The sequence below is a fragment of the Varroa destructor genome, unplaced genomic scaffold (assembly GCF_002443255.2).
Source record: "Varroa destructor unplaced genomic scaffold, Vdes_3.0 BEIS01000007.1, whole genome shotgun sequence".
NCBI classification, from domain to species: Eukaryota; Metazoa; Arthropoda; class Arachnida; order Mesostigmata; family Varroidae; genus Varroa; species Varroa destructor.
Genome location: NW_019211460.1, coordinates 31227031 through 31243356, shown reverse-complemented (window position 1 = coordinate 31243356; position 16326 = coordinate 31227031). Strand labels below are relative to the sequence as shown.

The following is a 16326-nucleotide window of genomic DNA, read 5'->3' as shown; positions in this document are numbered from 1 at the left end:
AAACCAACAATTACGAAAGCTAGAAAGAAGTGGGTCTGCCACAGCTGTCAGATGATTTATTGCATTCATAGCAAAAATTATACATAACGTCACTGGATCACGTGAGCATTCGTACCATAACCGATTAACCATGAGACGCTACCTAACCTAACACAGCAAACAGGACAGAGAATATATATTGCCGATTTTAATTGCTGAAAACAAGCGTACAAGATGGCGTTACCCGTCTCGGCATTGTGATGTAATTAACTCAAATGTAACGATAGCGATAAAAGTAGAATCGAGGAGGTGGTTCTAGGTCTGCCCCTTTGCGTTCCCAAAAGCAGTGCAGAAGCACCACCGCCGTACTCGTTTGTACACCCCATAAATATAGGCCCCTAGTAGTCCTACACTGGGAGTATAGCGAAATTGTTATAACCTGTCTCCATGGCTAGAGCCGCAAACGTTGTGCGTATTGCACTATTGTGCTAGGTCGTTGGACGTAAGGTCAGTTGGCACTAAATTTAGAAGACACAGGAAAACCTTTTTCTAACAGTAGCCTTATCTTATATTGTGACAACAGTTTGTTATAATGGTTAGTTGTTAACCAAGTAATGATCTACCTCAGTGGAGCAAAATTTTCATATGAAGATACTATAGACCTCTGCTCTTCCCACCATAATTGACGGTAAGTTATCATAAATAAAAGTACTGCAAAATCTGCTGACCAGATTAATCCGTTGCCAGCACATTCTAATGAATTCTTCACCTCGACCTGCTTTAGCTAGGGCCACAGTAAAACGGTCCTGCTGTACATGCGAAAGGAAAAATGTGGACGGGGCGGGTCGAGATACATTTGACCATCAATCTATATATCATTAATCATGTCAGAGCTTAACTTTGACTATAGTGGCTACTATGTTTTTTTTCTATGGACACCCCTATATACAACGTCATTTTACCATATATATATATATATATATATATATGTATATATCACTAATAGGCATTCTGATTGTAAATACAATAAGCACTGTATGCCGATATGTGACGATATAGTGTCATATGAACCAATTTGCCTCGCTTTGGTACCAGAGCTTTAAAGTTTGGCTGATGCTCGATGTGTTAAATGAAATTTATTCGAGACAGGCGTCCATAATAGTCTACCGTGCTAAATGGATTATTGCTGGTGAAATTTGTCTTTCCGTTCGTCAGCGAGATCCGTTTTCTATCCACGCACACTTATCTGCCGTTGGCTCTATCCTACAACGTCTTCGGAACTAGGTCAGCACGTTGACCTGGGCCAAGGCCGACGCGTTAACTCTGTTTACGAAATTTAAGACGACAGGCCAGACCTATCATTGGTCGACTCGAATACGGAATATTGCTGAGACGTTGGCCGAAGGTCGACTCGGACCTGGAGGGAGAGGTTAGCCCGTAACAATAACAGACACAATAGAACGAAATCCCACTCAATTGGAGTTTGCCACCCAGAAGCACCCCACAAATCTATGCAATCCCACATATAACGACTTAGCATCGGTATACAACGGCAGGACATGCCGAAATCGCAAATAGATAGAAGCGATCCTTATTTTAACCGCACACAGCGTAACGGGTAGATAAGTGTCATAGGCTTTGATTGGCAAAGAGATGTAATTAATAATAGACTAGACCTAGCACAAGTCGGGCAGCACCATGCATTCTTGATATGATACAGAAAGCAGTAACGAATAGGCGAACTAAGGTAACATGTAGGCTAATAGAAAACCAAAAAAAAAAAGAGGAAAAATGGTAGGTAGAAAAAATGAAAAAAAAAGGGAAGTGACGGTCCGACAGAAAACTCAACCCCATCGTCATTCAGAAAGGTTATCTAAAAGTAGATTTGCTAGCGTAGATTTACATCACATTAGTCCCGCAGTGGCCTTCGCCCTCTGGACCCACCCCACGAATACGAGAGCATTCGCACCAAAGCACGACAGGGACGAGAACATCCATTAACAACGGGTAAAGAAATTTACGTTACAGATACTTTTCCAGATATGCTGCTCACCACAAAAAAAAAATGATGATATATATAGAAATACGTATGCGCAGCGAAACATGTCGGGCGTATATATATATATATGTGTGTGTGTGTGTTAAAGGCCGTTATAGGTGAGCTGATGATTGTTTTTTAAGTGGAGAGTATAGTTCGACATAGTAGTAGAGTAGTTGTACATGCTGTACAACTTGGCAAAATTTATATGTTTACAATGAAAAACGGCCGTTCATTCACTAGGACGCTCCTAAACGATATCAAATCATCGGCACCGCATTCGGTGCGTATATTGCATCTGACATATGATTATGACGCTAAACATATATGATCAAAGTATTTATGTCAAATTCGGAATATATTTATGATATGGTCCTACTATCGATAACAAGCAATTGTAGCAGGTCACGTATTTCTTTTATTTTGTAATCATATATTTTAAGCTCTGCTATACAATAAATATAGAATGGTGATACTGGTTAATTCTAGGCCGATCATCATCGATGGTATTGGTTTTATTGATTGTGTTGTTCTTTCGTTCTGGTTTTCAGCTTTTTGTTATTAGTTCTTGTTTCTATCAAGGTCTCCTTGCGTCTTTCAACGATGAGTAAAAGCTCTAGTTAGAAGAAACATAATATTGTAATGTATCTAAACGCAGTACTACTACTGAAGATTCATCCCACCATGTATCTCTATGACGATTGCCATTCCAAACAAGCCGGTCGCTATAAGCTGCTTGTAGATGCTGCTAACAGTTGCGTTTTAGCAGGTACGTTGAAAACATCTGTGGCGCCGCTTCGGATGCATCTAAAATGGAAAACATCACCCCATTTTCAGTCCGATCATTGCAATACTACCGAGATCTCTCGATGTCACTAGCATTAGGAACCGTTGGAGTGATCGCTTCCGGTACCGGCGTTACGAGTGCCGGTTTGTCATTAAATGTAATTTAGTTACATGGCTTTTAAAAGACAGATGTGGGCATAGGTAACCTATTTTAAATTTAGCTAAGTTGTACGAAAACAGAAGCAAGATTAGTCATTCTTTTTCAGGAAGCTATGCTTGCATGCAGTGCAGACTATATTCAAGCAATTCACCTTATGTCTGCCCTGTGCAAGCAGGGCTGAATGAAGAGTCTCTTACGGTTGCATACTACACTGACAAATCGCTTAGGTTTCCTGAGAATCTTCAGCCTCTTATAACCTTAAGTGAGGTTGCATTTTCCCGGGAATCTTGATTTACATAAGTATAATACATAACGCGTTACGGAGAAGCGATGATTATTGTATTATAATAGGTATTGAGGATTTCTACGATTTTAGTCGAGCCTCAATCGTCGCTTCAATCGTATCGGACTCAAATGATCGTCGCCAAGACAAGACGAAGATTATGCACAGCTTATACCGTAAACCTTAAAAATTCAAGATGTTCAATGATTTAAACTTGCGGTCCTTGTTTAACTCAGCAAAAGCGACGACAAACAGCAGTCGAATGTTAAGTAAAAAGCCCGCTAATGGCCTAGATTAGCTCAGGTAGCTTTCACGCTCCAATCGACGTTAATCTTCGTTGATCGTTCCCCTCAATCGCATTTTGTATTCCTCTACACACAAGGTTCGATGGTAACTATAGTTGATACTTTGCTATATCAGCCTCGTGTTATTTAATTGTCAGTAATAGGTAGCTTATAGCTGCGTATCTACTTTTACAATGAATACATATATAGTCACCATTTTTCCTATAAAGTCGTACTGTCGTTCCTATAAAGGTGATTTAGACATGTGACCGTATGAATAGAAATCGTGCCGAAACAGAAAATTCCAATTGGCAACTCTCCGTGTGTACAGACATTTCAGACGAAACACGATGACATTTTGATTGTGGCAGCAGGGGTTGTAAGCTATTTCCAGAAACTGTGTAAATATTCGATGATTTTGCCTGTTCCAACAATGGAACTTCTCGCGACCGTAGCGAATTCAAGCTGCGACAATGAATGTATAGAATCTGATTTAGTATTCTTCTGCTTAACGTTTTCGATGCATTTCTTGAATGAGAAACCATCCCAGTAATTACTAAGGCATTTGTTTTTTGCCAGACAAGGGCTGTCAAGCCGTTTGTAATTTGCCGTCTGAGTAAGCCAGCCTGCTCGCCCCTTGTTCCTTCGGAAATCTGTCGGTAAGCCCTCGCCATGACATTCAGCGTAACCTTTGCTCCGTGCTCTATGGGACCCTGCATGTCCGTGGCAGAACCTGAGTTGCGAACTATACGTTTTGGCAGAGCGTTGACAAAGACGGAAGAGAACAGGTATACGGACCGGGACTCATGCCATGGAGTGATCGTCAGACCTACTGATTTTCGGTAGTCCCAGGTATATCATTATGTGACACACACATATGACAACGACGAACACAATTATTTAATGCCCACGGCAAGTATACCTACATTTTACCATCACAGCAAAGCCGTAAAGTCACATCTTCGCTATCGTAACATAAGATCGTACTTAACAGAATAAACTTGAATGCATACACCTTTATCGGATCCGCATCATTTATTTTCAAATCGTCAAAAGGTCTTGAACGATTAAAAAAAAAATAAATAAAAAGAAGAAAGCTGACTAACGCACACTCCCGTAATCAATCAGTGCTCATTTGAGATTCCATCCGTGTAAGGGGGCCACTGGACCTCCCCACGTGGTCAGTGGCTTGATTCGTTGTTTCTCGTCAGCTTCACGTCATCGCTTTAGTCACTGTGTGCCAGTCATTGTTTAGATGTTGACCATCATCACAAATGTAGTGCATAACCCCTATCGTTACGCGCTGTGATACCGTTCGAATCGTTTTACAGCACCCTCTCGCCGTCGCTCAAGCAAAGATTACATCCACATATTTCAATTTTCCTTGTATTAATCCCTCTATGTATAATGTGTACACATTAGCAGAGCGATTTTTATTTTCATTACCGTTGCATCTGCGTCCAGTATGTACCGTTCATTGGCCTTATTACAACTTGATAGTTGTCATTTAGACGGAACGTCTGGCCGCTTTGCCAGCAGGGCGAAGAACGTCTGCTGAAGACCAGCAACGGCTACAGTATTACTATCGTTATCTGCTGACAACAAATTGCTGCTCTGGTCATTCCCACAAACATTAAAACTTCCTTATGAATACCAAAGACATAGCCGTGCTATAGACATCGTTACGAACCCTTCAGCGTTAGCGGCGGCGTTGTATCCATTTAGGTAAGCAGACGGGCATGATTACTGCTTGGCTGACTGATCAACTGTGAGATCAATCAGCGGTCCCCCGCTAGCGAAGGAGAACATCTAGGGATGCAGCAGCAGCAGCAGCGCCAGCAACAAACAAGTGAATTGCTTTGAGACAGAGACAATTTTGATGCGAAAACGGGAATCATCTTGGTCCGCGGAAGGCTCGACAAAGCTGATAAAGTCCAAGCGCTTGTCAATGAGGACACTTCAACGTTAGGATGAACGCTTCATGTAGATCATGATCCAAGATTGTGGCAGTTTACCGCATATCTATACACATATCGTCTAATAACAACATAGCCATGGTTGTTTTAGGGACTTTTTGTAGATCCACTCAGAGTTTGTAGATTCAATTTATTAGTTAGAAATGTATTATCGCTAAGCGTCTGGAAGGAACGAGCGTCAAAATATCCTGTTTAACAATTGCTCTCCTGAACAGGTGGCGGCGCTATGCGTTTTCGTTGGCAGCGTCAACTTGTTACTAACGCCTCGCCTTTATCTGCGAAAAATAGACTACAGTCGGTAAAATGTCTAATCTAAGAGGCTATATGAAACAGACCATGAAGACTAGTCACATGCCTATATTATTGCATGTACATTTACATGTAAACGAAGTTGGTTTTTAATCTGTGCTCACGAATTCTGTTAAAAACATTTACATTCGTCCGCATTTTACGTCTAACCTGCCAGGCATTACTTCAATCAGTAGCAAACGCCGTCAGACATTAGCGGCATAATGAAGGCGAAAGATGTGTTTATCAGAGAATTGTTTTGTATAATATATAGGCCAAGACCCCGCGTCATAGATCATCGCTCGCCCCTACCTCCTATTTCACCACTCTCTTGATCTGTCTAGATAATTATCTGTTAAAGTGCGTTTGCGATGGTGACAATACAGGCCCAGTAAACAAAACCAATTGCGCCTGTGTTTCCTGGCGACTGTATTTTAGAATTACGTTTACCGGCCGGTCAATAGCGGTACACCGAGGAGGATATCACGAATCAGCCGAATTGCAGTAGCATATATCGGAGTAAAAATATGGTATCATAGTTGCCGGCTAAGCGAAGACTAGTAACCTTCAGCGTATAAATTGCATTTAATATTGTGTCAACGTTAGGTGAAGGAATCGCTTTGTACGATTGGATGAGAACGACGCCTTTACACGTCAACATGTGCCAACTGAAATCAATCAATCAATCACTGCTTTTCCGTTTTGCCATTCATACAGGAACAGCGTCAGTCGTAAAATATCTTTTAGGCTGTGCTGGCCAAATGGTTAAGTTGTTGTGAACTTGATCTTGACACGCTCGTCTGCTTCGCTGCATCGTTGATCTTCCCTATGCTACTATCAGTGTTAGGAATACTATTGCTATGTAGAGGCTAAAGGAAGGTACGAATCAATGCCACACTCGTTATCTTTTCGTTCGCGAGTTACCCAATCGATAGCCTAATGTTTGTTGGGCCAACACGCTTCTACGACGATTTGCCTAGATCGTCAAGTCCGTTTTTAAGGGTCTTGCTCTAGCATGCGAACGCTAAACGGTGACGGAATGCAATCCCGCTCTAGACAAACACAGAATTCTGGATTTAAAATGGACATTTTTCCTGGAATGAACAGTCGTTATGGTAGGGCAAGACGGCTAACATTTCCACGATCGTATAGCACAGTACGTCTAATGATGTATGACGAACAAGCACGGTACTTCCTCGCGTGAACTACAGACTTTTGGCATGTTTATCATTGGTTGTTGTCGCTGCTGTGGTCGTCTTGTTGTCGTGATCATTGGATGCTTGTTGTTGTTGTTGTTGTTGTTATCCTTCAATCAATTTCACGACGGTAAGTCATTCTCCTTCCGTACTCGACATGTGTATATATCGGTAGCTTGTTGCGGATCTTCTGCATCCTGAAAAATTGATGTTGACGTTGCTATTGTCAACACTCTCTGGTGATGAGGATCGTTCTGATGACAATGATTCTAATTGTGACGATGACCCTATTCCCCGAGAATGCTTCAAGTGTCGCTTTCCCACGTGCAACTACTATATGTTACTACTACGGTGTTCACTAGCGCGCCCGCGTCAGCCATGACCACAGGATAACGCGTACAGACAGAGCGTAGAAAGAGCTTTAGTCCTCAGAGGGAGCTTTCTCTATTTTTAGCTGCGCCTCCTTTGCGTTCTGACGACCCTTGCGTGCCAGCGTAATAATAAAAATAATACATTGTTGCTGTGGCTATTGGTCAGGTCACTTTTGTGTGACGCATCCTAAGGCGGCCGTTCGCGCTGCAGCGTTAGTACTGCCGGTTACCTTGTAGCAGCTTAGTCGTTACCACAGTCATCAATAGTAGCTCTTCTACCGCCTCAGCTCGGTCGAGCGAATCCAGCGCAGCGTCCAACAAGGCATAAGGCTGGCGGAACGCCACTTCTTGTGGTATACATTGCGTACGCTTGCGGTTTGTGGTTATCTACCTCAATGGCTAACGGCATAGTGCCGATAATAACCGTCTTAACAACATAGGTATCATAGATTACCTATCTGCAGCTGTTGCTGACGAAGTCGTCCTTAAGATCGCCATTTTTCGAGCGCGAGACTGTCTCGGTTCCCTCTGATTGTCAACAATCGGACGATCCGACTCAGGCAAGACGATCGCGATCTAAAGTAAAGATGTGCTCTTGAATCGTTTAGTATTTTGTGCCGGCGATGGCAGCAAGGTCCATTGACTTCAGCAGTGAAGCTCGCCTTGATGTGTGCATGCTTAAAATACGCTGACGTTGTAAATGCGCGCGTGCACTTCATCATGTAACGCTGGCCGTTGAACGAATACCCAAAAAGCTAGCTGAACGCAATGCTGGACTAACGGCCATTTCGAAAATGCTCGGCGATGTTGCTTTTCCTCCTGCTCTGCCCTATCCAGCACACGCGTACGTGTCCTTGCGCCGCAAGAGCGGCTGCAGTGTACCAGCAGGCTGTTGTGTGCTCACTGGATTGTTATTTCCATTATTTTACATCTGCCTGGTCAGTTCTCGCAGGCACGTGTAACAGACTAGAGTTGGTATATGCATGTAAATTCTTATAGGAGTCACCAGCTGCGATCACAACAAATTGAACGTTCGCGTTGATCTATGGTCGCGCCGAACATTATATGTGACCGACGTATTAATAGGTTCTGGATCTGCGAACATTTGCAGGAGAGATGAAATTTCGCAAAAATAGAAAATATACAATGGTATTAGATCTGCGGCTAGCATATAGCAGGTATTTACCACTTCGCCAGCGCTAGAACCAATGGAAAAACTGAGAGTCTTTAAGAGGCTTTTAGGGCAGTAGAGCATTTCCTAAGACAGGTTGTATCGGAAAAAACAGTTTGCACTCGAAAGCTTCGAGAAAAAATCGCCACCTATTGACATTGGACGACGCATATATAAGGGAAGCGCTTTGACAAGCGATCAAAACAGAAAGGCTCGAGCTGGCATCGTCGCTTTGACCGACCGACCGACCTAGTTCTGTATCTAATATACATCTCCTCCTGCCGTCTGTCGAGCGCTCACAGAAGCTGATGATTCCTAGCCAGCGAGCACCAGTGCCGTCAGAATTTTTGATCAGTTACCAACACACGCTCAGCCTGATCATCAGAGTCGGTACGTCACTTGAAGCGGCATGTAGCTACAACAAGTAGCTATATGCAACGGCGGAAGCGCAGTGCGTCAAAATGAGCAGTGGTCTACAGCTGCAATTACAATAGAAAAGATATGACAAAACGATTTTTCTGCTGACCATTTGGCATTAGAGTCTCCTCTTAACCGCTGACTTCACTATCACCGACAATACTGACGATAACGATGCCAGCGCCGTGCCTGTAACTGTTTGCCGTAGTCCCATTATGCGTTATTATTAACACACTGGCAGACGATTGTCTGCTATTGATCGCGACTGCTGTACCTGTAATCTCATGGGAGTAAACAGACAATGGTTAGAGTACTAGCAGCTGTGCGAGCGTAGTGAAGCGTAGCTGCAAGGAGGATAGGAGGTGTTTGCCATAGAAGCAGACGCAAGCTCTCCATAGTTCACTCCTGCCAACGTCCTTCGTGGGCTATAGCGTCTCGCTCACGGCTGACCATTCTGTAGAGTCTTATTCAAATTGTCTCGATGCTTTTCAGCGTTAATTCAGTCCTTTCATGTCTTCGAACCTATTAGTGTCAGGCTACTGATCTCATGACGATGACTGCTGTTTCTCGCATAGGGTGATGCCACCTTATTGAATATGGCTAACAGCTAATGAAATAGGGCAAGAGGGTAACGGCGGCCCAAATCTTCCTCAGGGACGCTTTCTAACTCCCATGTGGTTTCTATAAGATTACATGCACCTATGATTGTCATGCTAGCCAACGCGGCTCTCTAGCACCCTGACGAATCACAGGTTAATATCTACGGTGTCAGTAGCGAGACCCATGTTGCCTTAACAGACGATTGTGCGGTCACTGTGAGTAACTATTTGTTTACTACTAGCGCCTTACTATTATCACGTATAATAAATTGTATAGCATGTGTGGCAGTATATAGCGTAGTTTGTGACTTTGCCCTACCGTCATTGTTTTATTATCGGCCAAGCTAGGGCGTTAAGCTAGGTATAATCACTTTGCGCATCAGTCCTTCGATCGATCGGAGCAATGTTGAATGCGCCTATCACATCAGCACCGACTGATTACTGGCAACCCCCTACTGACTAAATGACTGTTACTAGAACGGCACCAGTTTGTCATACTCGATCACGAGTGCCGTACTTATGGCTGCGCGGCGATTCGAAACAAACAACGAAATTATGCAATTTATTAAAGTTCTCTGCGACAGGTGTGATGACAGGGTGAAAACTGTGATTTTTCGAAAAATCATATTGGCCATTTTTTGCCGTAAAAGGGCACTTTCGTTAGAGGACGGTTAATCACTTCGCAGAGATATCGATGTATTGCTCACTCTGTGCCTTCGTATCCAACGTATGTTCGCCCAAGGCAACGCTTAAGCGTTTCGAAGAAACAAAGAAATTATTTGGTTTTCCCAGCCTCCACAGAGAATTTTCACCATCGAGGTGAGTCTTCGTTTTGTGGCATACCGAAGCAGGGTGTGATGGGAGAACTGCAGTGGTTACAAGATGCTAAGGATACGACAGAATAGCCGAACAATTTTTGGTCCTGAGCTCAGCTCTAGGACGAGTAACTGCACGCGATTTAGGCCGGATTAGAAAAATTAATAGAATATTGTGTTAGATAGCGTCTGGTAGCTGTGTTCAGTACGGGTCATGTGCGTGAAGTGGATAAAGAAGACAACAGGCTGGGTCGTCATGAGTAGAAACAAATTACCACCCAGAGTGGCAACAGCCGATCGATGCCTAGTTGACGGTATACCACTTGTGATGTTAAGCATAGTCATAGAGAAAGTAACCCTTAGCTTAGAACATATGATTGCATCACTGCTATACACATCTGTATGCTTTCTCTTTCGAGCAAGCATAGCTATCATCGCCTTACAATTTTTCGTGCGGTAACTTTTAACAAAATGGCGTTGTTGCTACGCCACTGTTACTGTGGTATAGCTGTGTTACTGTGATATTAATAAAATTATGAATTCAACACAAACAAATCTGGCACTCTGAACCGGCCCTTTCAAGCTGCACTATTATCGCCTGCTGTAAGCACTCCTTCAGAGCCTCAACGGCAAGCAACAGCAATAGCCATAACACATGAACTATGATATTACGAGCAAGCGGACACGGCACCGTCTACGGCCCGAATTCGCCACTTACATAACTTCTTTTAACTAGTGCCCAATGATAGAACCAGCTGAGTAAAATAAATGCAATAGCCACCGTAAAAGGAATAGCATTAGGAATAGTCGGCAGTTGCACGGAGCGGCGGATGTGTCAGCGAAGGTTGAAGGCACCATCTACACCGAGGAAAGCTAAGGTACAAAGTAGACGGAGAGGCACGGCGTAAATACCGTCGTTTTGGAGCCTTGCAGAGCCTGGCTGCTTCACGCCAGCGTTGACGCTGATGCCGATGGGCTAGTGTTAAATCCGTTTCAAGATCGCGCGTGCTCGTTCCATCGGTGACAATTTCTGGTAGCTTTCGTATATGGTAGTTTGTGGGATGTGCCACAATATCGTTAATGGGTGTAACGGATAATAATCCTTTCCAATAGCGATTATTTGGGTCTGTAGATATGGTGAAGGGGTAATTGTTAAAGATTGGACGCAACTTCGAATATTTAATATGGCTAAATGCCGTTCACTCATCGCACTTTTATAATAATAATGTTTTGATATAAATCATTTTAATTGAAAAACTACATATATACACAGATAGCGAACCGACCGGCATTACCCCAAGCTGTTGGCTCGATGTTAAAGTTGTATTTTAATTTAAAATTGTATCGGCATGCTTTAATCTTGTACGGTACTCTTATATCTTACATGATTGAAACTATGCACAGACACATGGCTAAGATTTGTTCACGTTACATCATTTTTTACATTGCTTTCGTGAACTTGTTTTTATAGCGAACACATGCTAATCTTAGAAGGCGTGCAACTTGACGGCTTCGAACGAAGTTTATCTACCTAAGAGATAAGTCAGGCTTACGTAGGCCCAGGTCTGATATTAGTTCAAAAGCACAATTTCACTTCGATTATAGAAGCACAGGTGTACCGTTGGGCTTGGATGGCCGTTAGAGCAGCCGACCGCTCGTATCAGACCGTCTTATCATATCTAATTCTATGATATGCGTTAAACCCTATCCATTTATCGTATCCATTATATTCCACGATGTCTACTGCTGTATCCCCTGCCGATCTCTGTGCTTCATCTGGTACATTTATACAGTTTGTCGGCGTATAGTTAATCATTGTTTAGTTCTTGACATTCATTGGCGGCTCATTTGTTTTCAACGAAATTAATTTACGCTTGTTCTAGTGCCGTCGGCCTCGTCACCGTCTCAGCATCTGCCTTCCTGTCGTTCATATCTGACGGGTCGTTTGTCGGTTCCTTTGCGTCTCGTATGTACGCCTTCTGTCCCCTCTAGTTGTGACAGCACAAGCTAGACGCGAGTGCCCCGGCTGGCGCAAGCAGCTCCGGCCTCAAACGCCAAATGTTGTGTCATTATAACATTGTTATTATATATGTATATATATTGGAACTGCAAGCAGCGATAGACTGTGGTCGTAACTTTACTAACCTCAGCGGCGGCGGCAGCAGCAGTCGATCCATTCCAACGACCAAATGGCTACATACGAATGCACGACTAGCAAACACATACGGGACGGGCATAGAGACATAAAGAAACCGGAAAAGCTCACATTGTCAAGCTCTTTTCTCTTCGTTTGCCTGGCTCCTGTCAGCTGCACATGCACCCGCCTACTTGCCTATATTGTATACGGTCACCCAAAAATGCTGTTGCTACCATCTCAAGTCGTCTGGTCCCATCTAGCGAGCGAACGCTCGTTGACGGTCAGTGGCGTTTTGCCGGTCACAGTACGACGGCTCAAAGCGTATACGTGTGTGTAGCCGTTTCGGACGGTATTGTCTGTTTGTATGTGTGAAGCTGAGTAGTCAACGCTAAACCACTATGAGACCCTTCCTGCGGCTAGAAAGCTACCGGCCGCCGGCTAGCAGTAAGCCCCAGCGTTCTTTCCACCTTCCTTCTACCCCCGTCTCCCTCTCCGTTGTCCGAATTGACCTTTGTCGAAGCCGAAAATGCCCGAAACAGCGCGGAAACGTAATGGCGCATCGTCTTCATTTACGGACAACGATGACGAAAAAGGAAATTATCAGCGGAAGCCCACTGACCCATAGACATGCGCAGTTTGTCCTGTGGGCGATTCTGTGTTCAGCAATGCCCATCATTTCACGGCTACAACGGGTGGCACTTGGAACGCGGCAAGAAAAAGCAGTAAAGCTGATTTTTCGCAACCTACGAAAGAACAACTGATGTATTAAAAAACATCGTCGTACTTTTCGTTTTACAGAGTGCATGATAAAATGATGTTCGATTTTGCATTCGTGACGTGCATATGGTATAATGGTAGTACTTGTTTTCTGTAGGGAGAAAAAAGTCCGAATACCGAGAGCATTGTCTTTCAAACGCATCGGTGCTATCTAATATTTATATCACTTTCGACCCAGTTTGTTATACTGAAGTTCTAGCGTTGACGCTGTCTGTTTTCTGAAAGTGTTGGCGGGTTATCTGATTTTACCAGTATCTCGGCCGTTGTTACCATAAGTAACTCTAAGGTAGGGAGCCAATTGATATCTGGCTATGCGGAGTATATCAGAAGTGATCTTTTTTTCGTTCTCACGAAAAGAAGTCAGATTAGATGTAATAAAGAGATGGGGCGTGTTATGCGGTCGTCTTGTTCCTCTAATTATATGCTACCATTGTGAATGGACTTTACAATAATACATCGAATCTCAGCTTTTGCCATAGAACTCGATGCGTGTGTGCGACGGTACGTGAGCTAGCGTCACAAACTGCTTAGCAAAGAATAGTTTTAACGTAATAGTAATGCCGTAGAGATACTTAGCTCCGTATACGACTGTCTAATACATGTATAGGTGTGTTTAGGCAACTATGAGCTTCAATATTATAAAATATTTAGTAATCAATACAATTCCCCTTTATTTCGTTCGATTGTAGGATAGGCAACAGCAATAGGGTAATTTCAGCCGCATCATTTTTATGTTTTCTATCTGTTTTCACTGCCGTTGATATTTTTTCTTTGAAAATTCCACTTCTTCCCATAATGCATCATGCCAGAATCATGTGTTAGAAAGAGCTGCGAACTAATTTTCGCAGTTACAACAAGTGACCTGCCCCAGCCGGCCCAAGCGCTCCTGACGAAAGCAATGTAACTCTCGTTGGTGCCCTGCGTTGAAAAATAACTGCCGTCATCGTTGATATCTAGGAAACAGATATTAGACAATGGTACGCAATGATCGTGTTAGCGGTGGTGGCAATCAACTGTGCAGCGATGCCCCGTCCGGCCATTACCAGCCACCGCCAACAGAATAACTGTGCGACCGAGTCAAATGTCGTAAGTTCTATCAAGTTGTTGTAACAAGAGGCGAGTTGCACTGGGTCACCAACTGTTCTGTTCAACACGAATTTAATTCTGCAGAAAATACTGAAGACATGGCTTCGGAGCAGTTCGTTGTTTGTTTTGACATTGGCGCTACCGTCCGGCTATATCCACGGTTGAAGCTCTATCGGAAAATAACACATTAACAATTACTGTAGCCTCGGCCACCGTTATATGGTCGCCCTGTCGTAGAATTAACAACAGCCGGTTAACCAAACACTGCTCGCAATTATTGCGAAAATGCCAGTTACACACCGCAGGCACGTCACGATGTATAATAAATCATATGTTCGTATATGACAGCACAGAATGCGAATATGAGAGAGGGAGAGAGAGCAGAAGCAGAGAAAAAAGCGCGGCAAGATTCAAACAGATAGAAAAACGCAGGAAAGCAAGAACGAACGATGTCGCTAGCAAATATTGAAGCACTGCGTAGGCTGCCGTAGCCATAAAGCATGAGGAGCAAGGCAATTTGTGCGAGCGACCGAACAGCTGCATGTGCGTTGGCAGCGGCTGATTCGACCATCGCGTAGTGTTTTCTGTCGCTTTACGCCATTTCCCATTTCTTGTCCCAAAGTTACCAAGAAGCTGTGGCCGCTAACCGTTACATAGCTACTGCTTCGTCGTTATTGTAGCCACCTTAGGCCAATCTGACCGCAGCTGTCAATGACGACTCCATTTTTTGGCCTAGCGATACGGAAAGTCATGGGGGAAAACGGTAGCAACTGCTACTGCTGCGACAACAACACAGGAGTATCCTCTGGAGCAGTAAGACAGAACAGACATAGTACATTTGCGTCGGGATGATCGAACTCAGTCATTTCTACTTCGCATACTGCGTGTCTAACAGTTTGACAGCGTACAAATAAACGCTGTACCAATGAGTAAATCTTAGCTGGTGGCTATCACATTTAACTAATTTATCTGAGCGTCTGTGGGCGATACACGGTGCCGATTCGGCGATGAACTGTTTGTATCTAGCACCGATATAGTCGACTGTCGTCCTGTTCAGTATGAATCGGACTACAAAAGAAGGCTTAGAAGAAGTTCTATGACGGAAACTTCGATAGGCGGTATCCGTTCTTAAGGCGATGACAGTCAGTACAAACGACACAGGTACACATCTAACGTTCATGTCATAGTAGTTCGCTAGAATTACCGTCATAGCGAGCATTTGAAGTTGCTGTTGCCTCATCGTATTATATATTTATGACTAGTGTTGTTATCTGATAGAGTTTCTGCATTGTATTTTCTATTGTATTAATTGAAGTTGGTAGAAGGCTTCGCTACGTTGTGATACAGCTCTTCGAAATGGCAGCGGAATGTATCGTTTTATTACCATGCTAGATATATAGTTTAACTCTCAGCTAAATAGCGCTTAAATGCCTTTTCTATTGAGAAGTGTCAGCGACGGCGGATTGAACGGCCGGTCGAGTGGAAAACATATTTATTTCGATGTTACCAGGGCAGCTTTGACGCGACATCTCATAGGTAGAGGCCATTGCGAACGTGTACATTCGCTCATGCGTTCCGACATCACCGCGCACTCTATGCCATACTAAGGACCGTGTATCAACGCTTTTGGCTTTGTCGCTACTAGTCGTGTTATACACAATAGCAGTCACAACAAAGAACTTAAATTTTTCGTCTATTGTCGCTACCATGTATTACATGGTATTGTATTTTCTCGACACCGGAAGCTACATCGACAGACAGCGGCTGTCCCTTTGTTTCATGGAACAGTAACCATTTTAAAGGATTTGGACAACTCAACAAGCGATGACCGTCGATCGCTTCGCCTGAGAGCGCTTTGGTTTTGTGAATCGCCACGCATAGGGTAGACGGCTAAAATAGGGAAAACTGGCAGGCGAAGAAGCGAGGGGCGTGAACATTCTTTTGAAAAAGACACAGGCCTTAC

General features: G+C 43.6%; 1 protein-coding gene and 1 long non-coding RNA gene across 5 annotated transcripts in view; one reads left to right on the top strand and one right to left on the bottom strand.

Annotated features, from left to right (window-relative positions):
• The window catches only part of Unc-76 (fasciculation and elongation protein Unc-76), a 95976-nt gene that overhangs the window by 32967 nt on the left and 46683 nt on the right, over window positions 1-16326 (top strand). The gene's annotated exons all lie outside the window — the stretch shown is intronic.
• LOC147754577 (uncharacterized) lies at window positions 2149-7262 on the bottom strand. Its single transcript, XR_015317457.1, has 2 exons — window positions 3115-7262; window positions 2149-2824 (listed from the first exon to the last, which is right to left on the bottom strand). It is a non-coding gene; the product is annotated as an uncharacterized LOC147754577 (long non-coding RNA).